Below are 14,045 nucleotides of genomic sequence, written 5' to 3'. Positions count from 1 at the left end.
AAAAAAAAAAGCCCATTCAGGGAGTTCCCGTCATGGTGCAGAGGAAATGAATCTGAATAGGGACCATGAGGTTGTAGGTTCGATCCCTGGCCTAGCTCAGTGGGTTAAGGATCCAGCAATGCCATGAGCTGTGGTGCAGATCACCGATGCGGCTCAGACGTGGCGTTGCTGTGGCTGTGGTGTAGGCCGGCGGCTACAGCTCTGATTTGACCCCTGGCCTGGGAACTCCACATGCCGTGGGTGTGGCCCTAAAAAGGACAAAAAAAAAAAAAAAAAAAAAAAGCCCACTCAGCCAACATGGTCCACTTTGGGAACTCCCTCTGAAGACTTTTTTCCTTTCTTTCTTACCTCCTTTTGTTCTTACCTCCACCACAAGGGAGCTCCCTAGGCAGAATACAAGGCAAAATGGTGCACATACCCAACTCTAAATTTTAAAATGCTATGATAAAGAATGCTCAGAGTTCTCATCGTGGCTCAACAGTAACAAACCCAACTAGTATCCATGAGGATACAGGTTTGAACCCTGGCCTAGCTAGTGGGTTAAGGATCTGGTACTGCTGTGAACTGTGGTGTAGGTTGCAGACTCGGCTCAGATCCTGCATTGCCGTGGCTGTAGCGTAGGCCAGCAGCTGCAGCTCTGATTCAACCCCTAGCCTGGGAACTTCCATATGCCTCAGATACAGCCCTAAAAAGCAAAAACAAAAAGACAATGCTTAAATCAATTTTCCAAGGTAGTTTCCAAGTGAAAATCTAGTGCCAGACTCATAAACCCTAAATTTATCAGAAAGTAAATAAAGAACGACAATGAAGCAATAGCAAAACCCAATAAAAATACACTTAAAACTTTTGTAAAACTCCCAACATGTAAAATTCAATTATTTTGAAATATGTGCTACATCATCCAGAATATAAAGGACTCAAGTTTTAAAGTGTTTTCTTCTGCAAATTTGGACTTCTTTAAATGTTACAAGCAAAACAAGTTCTATTTAAAATCTGTTACAAACCAAGAAAAAATTCAAGAAACTAAAGAGCTCTTCTCTGACTATATCTGGGTTCAGAAAATGATGATTCAATACTAAATGACTTGTGCTTATGAAACATGTTAGAAGATGGAGAGGTACAATGATTATGTTATCACATCTGCAGCATCAGTATATTAGGCCAGCATCTTCCAGAAACATCCGACAATGATATCAGGAGTCTCTCCTGGTATTAACTGACAGTTAAACAGCATCTTTTCAAAGTACTACTCAAATATATTAGCTTACAATTCCCCACACTAAAGCCCCCTTTTTTATCTATCCATAGTCTCAAGATACTCCTATACTTAGCTGCTCTTTAACTGGCATTTGGATACTAAGTACCAAGCGTTACTTTCAAACTTTTTTTTTTTTTTTTTTTTTGTCTTTTTGTCTTTTTAGGGTGCGGTTCCCAGGCTCGGGGTCTAGTCAGAGCTGTTGCTGCCAGCCTACGCCAGAGCCACAGCAACGCCAGATCCAAGACGTGTCTGCAACCTACACCACAGCTCATGGCAACGCCGGCTCCTTAACCCACTAAATGAGGCCAGGGATCAAGCCTGCAACCTCATGGTTTCTGGTCAGATTCGTTTCTGCTGCACCACTACAGGAACTCCTAATTTCAAACTTTTAATGTCTTTTCTAGCTCATTGAGAAAATGTTCTAAAAGATCATTTCTGGCACTTATCCATGTATCTTTTACTGCTTTCCCCAACTAATTCTTACAAGTCATATTCTTAACCCTTAAACAAATTTCTTATAAAAAGCATAAATTATTTCCTAACAATGTCCCCTAATAGACATATTTAGGAAATTGACCTTCAATGGATACACAAATTCTGTGGTTCAAGCACTATTTCAGGTGGCATTCCTAATGGATACAACCAACATGCATTTCCTATAAAATATAGGACCAAGGAGAAGACTTACTTTCAAAGGGGCTTTTACAATGGTCTACACGGAATATTAGAGCCTGACCCAAGGAAACAGTAAAGGGAATGGAGAAGGAAGAGCTCCATCAGCAGAACTTGACAGCCAAAGGAAAATGAAGGATAGAAGAACACAAGTCAAGATGATTCTCAGGTTTATAATTTGTATAACTGAATGACTGGCAGCATCATTGACCAAGGCATGAAATGAAGTGACTATGTGAGTCTGGAGAAGACCATGTACTAATTTTTGATGTTTTAAGTCTCAGGTTTTCTGTTGAAAATCAGGTGGGCATTCTAAATAGCAAACATAGAGACTGAAATGCTCAAGAGAGAAAGCAGACTGAATAAATGAAACAGATATGAGACAACAAAAAATAACACATATTCAAGAAAGCATAACAATGAGGAACAAAAGAGGTCAGGCTGAAACCTCGGAAAACAAGAACATTAAGAGACAGGAATTAGTAATGACAGCTGAGAAAGAAGAGGTAAGAAAGAGAAGCAGGAGAGAATGATATCATGGAAGGCAAAGAAAAAGAGGGTGTCAAGGATATGGGCATGATTATCTAAATGGTTCACACAGGATTTAACTGTTAGGAACTATGTCCAAGGATAGATATAATTTCAATAAGAAGAGGCGGCAAGAGTAAAAACACTGTTGGGAGGGGGAAACAAAAAAGGCAGAGGGCAAAGGGCATTTGGTACGGAATGCAGAAGGGTTTTGCTGGAACAGAAGGTTCATATAGCAGAAGACAAGAAAGGAAGTCTGGGCCAAAGGCTTTGCATTCCAAATTTTATTCTATTTTAGACTTTATTCTGTGAGGAAAAGAAAAACACGTAACTTTTTTTCTTTTTGAGACAACTATTCTGGTGATAGCATCCATGATGAACTAGAATAACCAGAGAGTTATAAGCTATAAAGTAGACATTTTTTTGTTCTTTTTTTTAGGGTTGCACCCTCAGCATATGGAGGTTTCCAGGCTAGGGGTCCAGCTGGAGCTACAGCTACTGGCCTGCACCACACCTCACAGCAATGCTGGATGCTTAACCCACTGATCAAGGCCAGGGATCGAACCTGCAATCTCGTGGTTACTAGTTTGATTCGTTTCCATTGCACCACAACAGTAACTCCTATAATGTAGTCTTAATATTATCAAAACATAGTAATGAAGGCCTGAAAGAGGTTGGCAGTAGACAAAGTAAGAACTAAGGGATTCTCTAATCCCCGGGTTCCCTGGATATTCCATCATTTCTATATTTATTTACACTCACCATTTTGCATCATAATCACCTGTGGATGGGGACCTTTATTCAGTCGCTAATCACTAATACTAACAAAACAGGCACATTAAGAAGAGGCCAAAAAAATTCTGTTGAATTATAAAACAATTCAGTAATAATGAGACATAGAAGTGAAACAGACTGAAAATTACTGCCAAGGAACCTAAGTGACTTATAAGATGGTGATATAGAAAACACTAATGAAAAAGTTAAGATCCAGTTTAGGGAATGAGTTTAAAATATATTTGGAGGGGGGATGTCTAAGGGCAACAGGCAAAAAAAAACATCAAACAGAAAAAAATGAAACCACAGTAAGAAAAAAACAACAAGGGGGTTAGGAAGAGCGACCTTCTGCAGAGCCAAAAATCTACCTCCCCGTACTGAGTCCCTGTGTATACTCAGATTTAACTAACCACAATAATATAGTACTATAGTATTTACTATTGGAAAAAATCCATGTATAAGCGTACCCACGAAGTTCAAACGTGTGTTGTTCAAGGATTGACTACATTCAGACATTCAGACAAAAACAGAAATTTGAGATACATAATGAAATAATCAACAAATCTTATTTGCTCATAAGAACAAACATTTAACAAAATATTCTACCTTTAAGATTTACATATTCTGTACAAATTAAGTGGATATAAAATACGTCAATCAAGGAGTTCCCGTTGTGGTGCAGTGGAAACAAATCCAACTAGTATCCATGAGGGTTCAGGTTCGATCCCTGACCTTGCTCAGTGGGTCGGGGATCCAGCGTTGCCATGAGCTGTGGTGCAGGATGCAGCTAGGATCCCGAATTGCTGTGGCTATGGCTCAGGCTGGCAGCTGTAGCTCCTATTTGACCCCTAGCCTGGGAACTTCCTTATACCACAGGTACAGCCCTGGGGGGTGGGGGAAGGTTGAAGTAATTTAACAAGATAGCTAATGATATTCTGGAAAAACAAACAGAACAGTATGTACAAAAGCATGAGACATCAGAGTTTCTCATCTTCGTGGAACCATGACAGAAGATGAGGGCCACAGCTCATGGAGGACCTTCTGCACACTAGTAAGGAATTTGACCTTTATCCTGCAGTCCTGTGGTCAGAAATCTCCGATGTCTGTTAGAATTCCCTAAGAAGCACTTCAAACCCCCTAAAGCAGAGTGCAAGTACAGGCAGGAGATGGAAACAAAGCAAACTAGGATGAACTAACTTCCATAAACAACAAGGAGCCACAAATGATTTTAAAACAAAAACAGAACCTGTTTCAAAAATCCAAAAGTCAGTAGCATGGATCAGTGGCTATGGGAAAAAAAATCTGGAGGAAAACCAATGAAGACAATAAAGAAGCAACTGCAATAATGCTCCAGCACTAAGTACTGACAACTACTTACTCAAACATAAATGAACAACAGAAAATGGCACATAAAGTGCTGTAACTGTAATATGAGCTTTCAACATGAGTTTCAAACTCATCTTGGATAACAACTCAATCATCAGAAGCAATTACAGCAAAAGTACAGTCAGAGACAGTAGAAAAGAAGAAAGGGAAAAAGAGTAGCCATTAAGTTTTCCCCTTGAAAGTATTTCATTTAGGAGTTGCCACTGTTGCACAGTGGGTTAAGAATCCAACATGGGTTCCATCCCCGACCCAGGAACTTCCATATGCTGCAGGTGCAGCCATAAAAATTTTTTAAATAATAATAAATTTTTTAAAAAATTACTTCATTTATACAAATACTTTATGATCAGACTATCACAGCAAGCAGAGATCATCATATCAAAATTCAGAACTTACCACACGGCTAAAACTGCAAAACTGCTGAGAATGACAATCAGTGGAAAGTTAACAGATAAAAAGGCTAACAACAACAGCAAAGACCATTTAACAAATTTCAGGAGTTCCCATTGTGGCACAGCGGAAACGAATCCTACTAGGAACCAAGAGGTTGCAGGTTCAATCCCCGGCCTTGCTCAGTGGTTTAAGGATCTGACATTGCCATGAGCTCTGGTGTAGGTCACAGACATGGCTCGGATCCCAAGTTGCTGTGGCTGTGGCACAGGCCAGCAACTACAGCTCCAACTGACCCCTAGCCTGGAAACCTCCATGTGCCACAAGTGTGGCCCTAAAAAGACCACCAAAAAAAAAAAAAAGAAAGAAAGAAAGAAAGAGAACTCAGTACATAAGAACATATATATGATAATGATAGACAGACCTTGGGGTCACAAATCAGGATAAAATTAATTTCATTTATTTTTCAAAGAAATGGCTTTTGTAATTTTTTTTGTCAAATTCCCTTGACTGGGAGTTCCCGTAGTGGCTCAGTGGTTAACAAATCCGACTAGGACCATGAGGTTGTGGGATTCGATCCCTGGCCTTGCTCAATGGGTTAAGGATCTGGCGTTGTTGCCATGAGCTGTGGTGCAGATCGCAGAAGCAGCTCAGATCGCAAGTTGCTGTGGCTGTGATGTAGGCTGGCGGCCACAGCTCTGACTGGACCCTGAGCCTGGGAACCTCCACATGCCACGGTGCGGCCCTAAAAAAAAAAAAAAAAGAAAAAAAAATCCTTGACTCCACATCCCCTCAAGCTATCACCTTGTTTTTCTTGGTTTCAGTTTAGAGCAAAGTCCTTGAAAGAACGGGCTATTTCCAATTCCTCTCCTAAAGTTCTCTCTTAAACCCTCTCCAATCAAGTTTTCATCTCCACTAGTCCACCATGAACAACTTAGGATCACCAATGATTTTCATACTGTTAAATCTAAGTCACAAGTTAGTCCTTGATCTAATAGCAGCTGAATAACAGCTGACACAACTGATCACTCACTTCCTCCTTCTTAATGAAACATTTCCCTTGGGTTCAGGGATACCACCTGATCTTAATTTTTCTCCGGAGGGTGCTTTTTACTCTCCTTTGCTAGTTCTAACTCTCCCTTTCCCAGTCCCTCTGTCTCTGTTAGTACCATGGGCAAAGTCTTTGGACTTCTCCATTCACGCTCACTCTCTAGAGTACCTTAATCAGTACTAACTGTGCCCATCACAATCTCATTTCTTCCACATCTCTGCTCAAACACCACTCATCACTGCAGTGTTCTCTAGCTACCTTATGTAAAACAGCAGCATCCCCCTGACAAGTTCTTTCCACCTTATTCTGCTCTTTGTTCCACAGCACTGTAGCAGCTGACATTTTTACATATATACTTTCTTATTTTCTATAATTTGTTATTAGAATATAAGTTCCACAAGGTTAGAGAATGTGTTTCCTTCACTACATAATTACTAGCAAGTGCCCAGTGGATATTTGTTGAATGGATAGATGGCACAAATGAGGAAAATCCAGACTCAAAATCTGGTCTCAAAGCCTGGGTTGAGGAAATTTACACTGCAGAAATCCTCATATCCTGAAAAAATGTCAACTGCAAAGCGGCCACAACAATGGCCAAGACTACAACTCTAGCTAGTGTCAACAATAAATAAGGGTTGATAAGTCCAGACTATTTGTAAAGTAAAGGAAATACATCAAGGAAAAAAATTAAAAATAAAAGAAAGAAGAAATGGCCATCCCTGCCTCCCTATTCTGTGAAAAGAAACAGTACCTGGATATGTTTCCTGTAAGCTGGCCTACCAAGTCAGACCAAAATATCACCAGACCCATTCTACACACTTAAATAGCTGTTATGAACAGTAGTCCCTGCTTTTCTAAACTAGGGTCTTCTGAGAAAACTGTAACTCCCAACCCTAGCCCTCGCTGCCAAGACATAATGGTCAGAGAAAGCTCTCAAATTTCCCCAAAGCACTCAGGCTGCAACCAAATATCATTAATACGATGACAACAACAATTTAAAGTACTTTCTGGTGTCTGCCTATCTTTATTGTCTCAGTGCATTCACTAGGGTATCAGTCATCAAAGATTGCGGGATCTTGGTATGGGGGAGGAGTGTGTATGTGTGTGAGTGTGCGTAAGAGAGAGAGGGAGGAAGAGAGAGAGGATTCAAATAAACAGGATCTGGATTTATTTTTTACATTTTAAAGAGAGGTAGATTTTCTATGGAATAGAATGCCTCTGTTAAAATATGTCACCTGGGCTCTTCATTATGACACCAAAAAAGAGATCACAGAAGGACCAAAATTCTAAGATATCCAGCACTCCTCAGCTAAAGAGCTGTACTGCATAGAGTTAAAGAGATGAGGTAGGAGACCATGCCACAAGGTACAGCTGGGAGCAGTGATGGGGAGACAAGAGTGCTAACAACCATGAAAAGGGAGAGGAAGAGAGGTATAATTATCCATGTTTTTCCTCCCCCCGCCCCAGCTTCACTTTCATTCTACTTACCAAAGTACAGAAACTGGGCAGATGAATACTAGGAAGGAAAAGGCAGAATATGAAGGACAAAGATGCTCTGAAGCAAATGGTAACAGAAGAAATCAAGCACAAATTCATTTTCCAAGTGACTCTTTGAAAAACAGACATATGAAGTTAGGGAGTGACCAAGAAAATTTAAAACAAGTCCCCATATCTTAGAAAACTACAGAACTATATAGAGAACAGAGATTCTTAGTTATTTGGAATGATAGTCCCAGGGCGTTTTTTTTTTTCTTTTTGGCCACTCCCAGGAAGTTCCCAGGTCAGGGACTGAACCCATGCCATAGCAGTGCAGTGACCTGAGCCACAGCAGTGACAATGCCAGATCTTAACCTGCTAAGCCACCAGGGAACTCTGTGGGATATATTTTAGATCAACAATCCTCAAAGATGATCCACATATTTCAAACTAACTTATGGCTCAATATGGAAAAGGTGAAATCACACTTCAGCTTTCATGGATGCAGCCTTTAAGAATCCTCTGGCTTCCCAATGGCTCCAAATATCAAAATAACCAATTAGAAGTCTTCAAGTCAGAGATGTAACTCTTGGGGGCATTCAAAAGCAATCAACTTGGCAGAGAAGAACTGAAAACTCAGAGATTACACCTATCATATTCTTGATTGGTCAATTCACTTAAAAAGAAAGGAGTGTTCTGATTGGTTGCTCTCTATAGGCTGAGTTTCCCCAGTATCAGAGCTTGCAGCAAGCAGCTGTTAGAAGCTAAAGAGGCCACAGGATACTTTGAGAAAGGTATTGGGGGAAAAGAAGTCAATAACAAAGTAAAGTCAATTTAACTCTATACAGCCACTGGCCATGGGCAAATCACATTAGGGCACCAATCAAAACTGTCACCTGAGGGGACATTCTATGTTTACTTTTGAGCTAATACTACCTCTCCTTAACACCCCTCCTTTAATCCTCCACTGATGGCTCTCCCCCTTCCTCCTGAGAGCTGTCACTCTCTAGAGCTCCTCTTCCTCCAGCCACTCTGTGACTTTGGTGATTTGGTGTTTCCTACCTCAGGTTCAGTCTCTTGCCATCTTCCTGTGTGAGCACATGCCTTCTACTCAGTCCCTGTCCTTCACAAGCACATAATCCAGTGGGGGAGGTAGATATGTCACTAGCTCAGGTACAATAAATCACAACCAATGCTATGAAAGAAATATAACAAAGTGCTGTGAGCACATATTCATCTGTCATTACCCCATTATTGATTATCTGTCAATAAGTCCAATCAACACTCCAGCTTCCCACTCTCATATCAGTTACTGAGCCCTGTTATCTTTCCATAAAACCCACTGATTTCCCCTTCCAACTTGCAATTCAGGCTTTGTTCCTCATTAGACCTACTTCAGCCACTTACATCAGAAAACACAATTTGATATATTTCTACATTGCCACACTAGCCATCTCCCTAAAAGATATAACATACTATATCATCCCCTCGCTTTGAAACGTCTAATATTTTTCCAGTATCTAGGAGATAAGTTCAAATACTTAGCAGACAAAATAAGATAACATACTTTTCAAACAAAGCCCTTTAAAAGCAAGCAGACAGTCTGAATTCTAGTTCCAAAGCTTACTAGCTATGTTAACCTTTGGCAGGTCACTTTACCTCTCTCATTGGCAAAAAGATGAAAAGAACCTACTTCTTAGGGCCCTTATAAGTAAGAAATTCCATCCAAGTACCCACAAAACACCCAGCACTCCAATCAATGTTAACTATTACCCCAGGGTTGTCTCGTCCATCTAGAATGTCTTACTCCCCAAAGGAAGCACATAACCAAGGTTTTATTTTCGTATATTTCAGAATGATTAACAGTAGGAGTTAAATCAGAAATGATCTTCTATTTAACTCTGAACCAGTAAAAACTTCAATCAACCAAAATACTGCTTTCATGAAATTTTTGGTTCGCCTAAATTTACTACATTTATTAAAAAACAAGTACCTATTTATAAAAAAAAAAAAAAGATTAGTTTCGTTTTTTGTTTCCTATTCAAGTTCAAGAAGAAAAAAGGCAGCAGTTTACCAATGAAAACTTAGATATTTAAAAGCATGTCATTCTCTATAAAATCCACATAAATTAAATACAATTTCAACTGCATGTGTCATTTGTTGAAGATATATACATATCACAAAACGAACTCTAAAAACTTAAGAAAAAAAAACATGCACCAGATGGTGGAGTGACATTTGTTCACAGACTTCACAATCAAAAGATGAAATAATAAAATTTTAAGTCAGCAATTTTAATAATTTTAAAATTGCAAAGTCTACAACAATATAACAAAAATAAAACAGATTACAAACTTATTTCCAGAGAATGATATATTTATGTCAGGTACTACTGAAAATTGGTAAGAAAAATCCAGTAAATTTATAGGTAAAGGACAATTAATACAAAGAAGAAAATAAAATTAGAAAAATACTACATGTCCTTTTCTATTTGAATTAAGATCTTAGATAGCAGGTATTCTTATACCCATTAGGAAAAAAAAAAAAAATTAAAAACAAAAGCCTGTAAAGATAAAAGATAAACTGATCAACTAAACTGACAGAAGCAGTGTAAATCAATACTACCTTTCAGAAATACACCTGGCAATATTTTCCAAAAGTGACAAAAAACCCTATAATCCCCCTCCCAGGACTTTACCCTAAAGGAAAGAAGCGAAACAAAGGACATCTACACATTAACTGCCTCTCGTGAAAAATGGAAAACAGCTTAGATGTCCAATTATTAAAAATAAGTAAATCAATTCACTGTATCACTGTATAATTTAAATGCACAAAAACCATTAGCATAAGAATATTAAATATTAATGCAAATATTAAACATTTATGTTTTGATTACAGTACAAAATCATGTATATATGAGAAATAAACCTGTTGGGACTGATCAGGCCTACCACAGAAAGCTCACATTTTAAAACTAACTATTCAAAAGCATAAAAATCACAATTTTTCTTTCCAAAAAAATCTATCACATAGGAATAATCAGACAGGCTTTTCTCTTGTACAAACTAGCCATATATGTAATTTGAGCCATGCTACTGGCCAGCTGTAACCTTATTTTATTAAATCTCATTTTACCATCAAAATTTAACTGTACATTGGGTCTCCATATGGTGAGCAGAAATTATGGGGCACTCTGTCCTGCACAGAGATCAAAAACTCTCCAGACAAATGGAATAGAGAAGGTTGGGTTTCTCCTATATTCCCAAATGAATCATGTTTCTTAGCCCTAAGTGCTCTAAGATCCCAGGAGTGGCAGGCAGCTAAGCAGTCCCAGAGGGTGACAGTGGAAGCTCATTTGTTCTCCCACTGAAAAATGGTTAAATTCCTCATTTTCCCCCAAAGTACCATAGAATAATGAAAAATACACAAGCATGACGTCAGGAGATGTGGGATGAGGTTGACTCTAAATAACCTCAAGCAAGTTACTTGCCCTTTTGGGCTTTAGTTGTTTAATGCGTAAAATTTTAAAAGTTAAACTAAATAATCTATTAATGCTTTCAAGTTCAATATTCTATTACTAGACCTCCTTGACCAATAAATGACCAAATCCCTCAACCTCCCCACCGTAATTATAAAACAAGACTTAGAATTAGGAAACTGGGGGCAAGGGCACATACGGTCAAAAACACCTGGATTGGATCCCACCTCTGTCCCTTTCTACCTGCATGACCTTGGGCAAATTTCTTTGTCTCAAAATCAGGTTCTAAGATTAAAGAAGCAGCAATCCCTACTGGTGGCCTTATCCTTTTTATCCTTATGTCATAAAACATATGGTTATTTCTGTCCTAAGTTGGGTTTCATTTCTAACCAGCAACAACAATTCTGACTTTATTCTTGGAAATTTTGAAATAACTTATGCATTCCTCTTTTCTAAGTTTTCTAACATGGAAAGAGGTAGTAAATATATTTTGCTTATGTTAAAACTATATTCAACATTAGGGGCATTCCTCAAAAATTCATTAAGTAAATAGTTTGTGAGCCCCTGTGCCATACCACAGCACGTGTTAGAGCTGTAAAGGTCCCTTCCCTTCAGAAGCCCAAAAGTCTGGTGGAGATAGACATATTAACAAATCATTAACTACCAACTGACAAATACTAACTGCAGAATGAACAATGTACTAATGGATCAGTGGAGACAAGGCAGGGGTAAGCTGTTTGGACAAGATTCAGAGGTTATATTTTGGTTAGTATTGAAGGGCAAGTTGTTTACTAGATAGAGAAGAATTCTCAATAGAGACAACAGTGTAAAACCACAAAAGAAGGTTATCATCTTCAGAAAACTCTAAGTAGTCTTTGTATGGAGAGGGCAGGCAAAATGGTAGAAGATGAAATCAGCAACACAAGCAATTACCAGAAATCATGAAGTACTCTGACTTTTATCAAATACAAATTATGAAGAGTCACTGACGGCCTTTTAAACATGGAATCAAAGTCCTCTTTCTCCACCAACCAAAGAAGATGAGTCAGGACAACAAACAGAAAATGTAGGTCTGAATGTGGAAAGGTAGGATAAATTGTTTTGTTGTGTTTTTTTAAATGGAGAGCTCCTGCTGTTCAGGATGGCTTCTGGTGGTTTCTGACTATGGCATATTAATACAACACTAAAGAAAAACAGTATACATCACATCTAAATGGTTCAAGAAAGTGTGTGTTTATCTAAAGATTATTTGACATCAGTACTGTTGAGAACACCAAAGAAAACAAGCCAAAAATACTAAAGACATTAAGTAATAAAAGAGGCAAACAGTGAAAATGTCTAAGACTGACTACAAGCAAAACATTTAAGAATGTTTAAATCCTTATAATACATATATTGATTACAGTTATGACTTTTGTGAACATCTTTTGCAAAAGGTATCTTAAATTCCCTTTGGTTAAAGAAGAAGTACCACCACCCAACTCTCTTTAAACTAGCCTAAAAGATGATGCTTAAGAATGGGGGCGAAAAATGGCAAAATTAATAGGTTCCATTAATATTTTAATGCTCAGGAAAAAAGAAAAAGAATGACTTCCCAAAGGGTTATTCTGAAAAGTCTGAGCTCCATTTATCTCACCAACAGAAATGAAACATACACATTCTAATCTGAGACTGCTAAGAGTCCCTGCATCAGTAATTTCCACACTGTTCGGGCCTAGTGTAGGAACAGCAAGCCTAATTGGCTGGGTAGCCTACAAAGATGAATTTGCAATTATTGAAATTCAAATTCACGCTTAGCCATCAAACCCTCAAAGAGTCATTCCCTTTTCGCCTGACAAAAAAAAGTAGGTGCATTAAAAAATACATATGTCTGTCTGTCTGTATGTATGTATAAAAACAGCAGATGCCTAAAAAGGAGAGAGAAGCAGCATCTGAACCTATGGCAACGGTGTGGTCCACCAAAGTTTTCTCTCAGGATGTTTCAGGGTGTGTCTTTGTTTGGGCCCAGCAATTAAAAAAAGTCATTCTGGGAACCCAAGTACTTCCCCTCTATCAACCTCACAAGCATCCTGGTTCTGAAATCACTGGGTACCTCAGCCGCGCCCTGATTTCTCCTGAGAGAAGGGCCGCAAACCCAGCGGCCCAAGGCCCCCTATGCGCCTGTCACAGTCCCAGAGGCGAGGGAAGTCCGGCCTCCGGGCTCCGCGCCCTCTCGGCCTCAGGCAGCTGACGGGGGCTCAGGGGGTAGCTCCGGAGAGCAGGAGACCAGAGAACGCCACTGCCTTATCCTAGACGCCCGGGCCTGGGCACCAAACCGCGCCCCCCGCCCGGAGCAGCCGCGGTCGCTCGCCCCGCCCCGACTCCGGCCCCGGCTCCCGCTCCGACCCCGGCTCTCACCGTGCGGAGGTCGCACTGCCTCCTCTGCCCGGCTGCGGGTCGCCCAGCGACCTACAGGCCCAAGGACGGCAGGTGAGGCGAGGGGCCGCCCATCACATCCCCGCCAGCCCCACCGCCTGACCCGCAGCAGCCAGCATCACGTCCACGGCCTGAGGGAGCGCAGGACTCCAGAGCCACCGCGCCCCCTCCCTCGGCCGGCGCCTGCATGGACTCCGCCCTCCCGGGCCCGCGCAACGCGCGCGCGCAGCCCCGCCCCCCTGGGACGGCCTGCGCAGGCGCGAGCCTCATGTGGCTAGGCCCCGCCTTCGAGCTCGCCCCCGCCGCCCGGATCCGGCCTCAGCCCACCTCTGGCACCGCCCCTGCCTTCTCACCAGCCTTTCCCAGGCTCCGCCCCCACTTGGGGACCCGCCCACCTCCTCTGACCTTGCCTCTATGCCCCCTGACTCAGGCCTTTGCTGGGATCCATATGTGACTCCAGATTGGTGGCTGAACCACCTTCAGCCGGCCTCCTGGACCAACATTTGCCGCTTAACTGAAGTCAAACCTGTCAACTAAACCTCCTGACCCCGAAAAGTTAGTAGTCTAAGCTTTGACACAGACATAGTCTCCCCTCCCACCTTCTGATAAAGTGGACA

The 14,045-nt window shown here is 40.7% G+C and overlaps 1 protein-coding gene across 13 annotated transcripts in view; it reads right to left on the bottom strand.

The window, feature by feature from the left end:
- Nucleotides 1-13,617, bottom strand: part of CCSER2 (coiled-coil serine rich protein 2) — a 138,653-nt gene extending 125,036 nt beyond the window's left edge. For all 13 annotated transcript variants that reach the window (XR_014827413.1, XR_014827410.1, XR_014827411.1 and 10 more), the window contains exon 1: nt 13,411-13,617. The gene's annotated coding sequence lies outside the window, so the exon portion shown is untranslated. The remainder of the gene's footprint in view (nt 1-13,410) is intronic.
- Nucleotides 13,618-14,045: the final 428 nt, after the last annotated feature.

The sequence above is a fragment of the Sus scrofa genome, chromosome 14, assembly GCF_054392235.1.
Source record: "Sus scrofa isolate SSC_HxYL_T2T_F1_AM1 chromosome 14, Sscrofa_HxYL_maternal_Yorkshire_Landrace_v2.0, whole genome shotgun sequence".
Taxonomy (NCBI): Eukaryota; Metazoa; Chordata; class Mammalia; order Artiodactyla; family Suidae; genus Sus; species Sus scrofa.
Note: the sequence above shows the minus strand (reverse complement) of the source record. Positions and strands in the feature narration are given on the sequence as shown.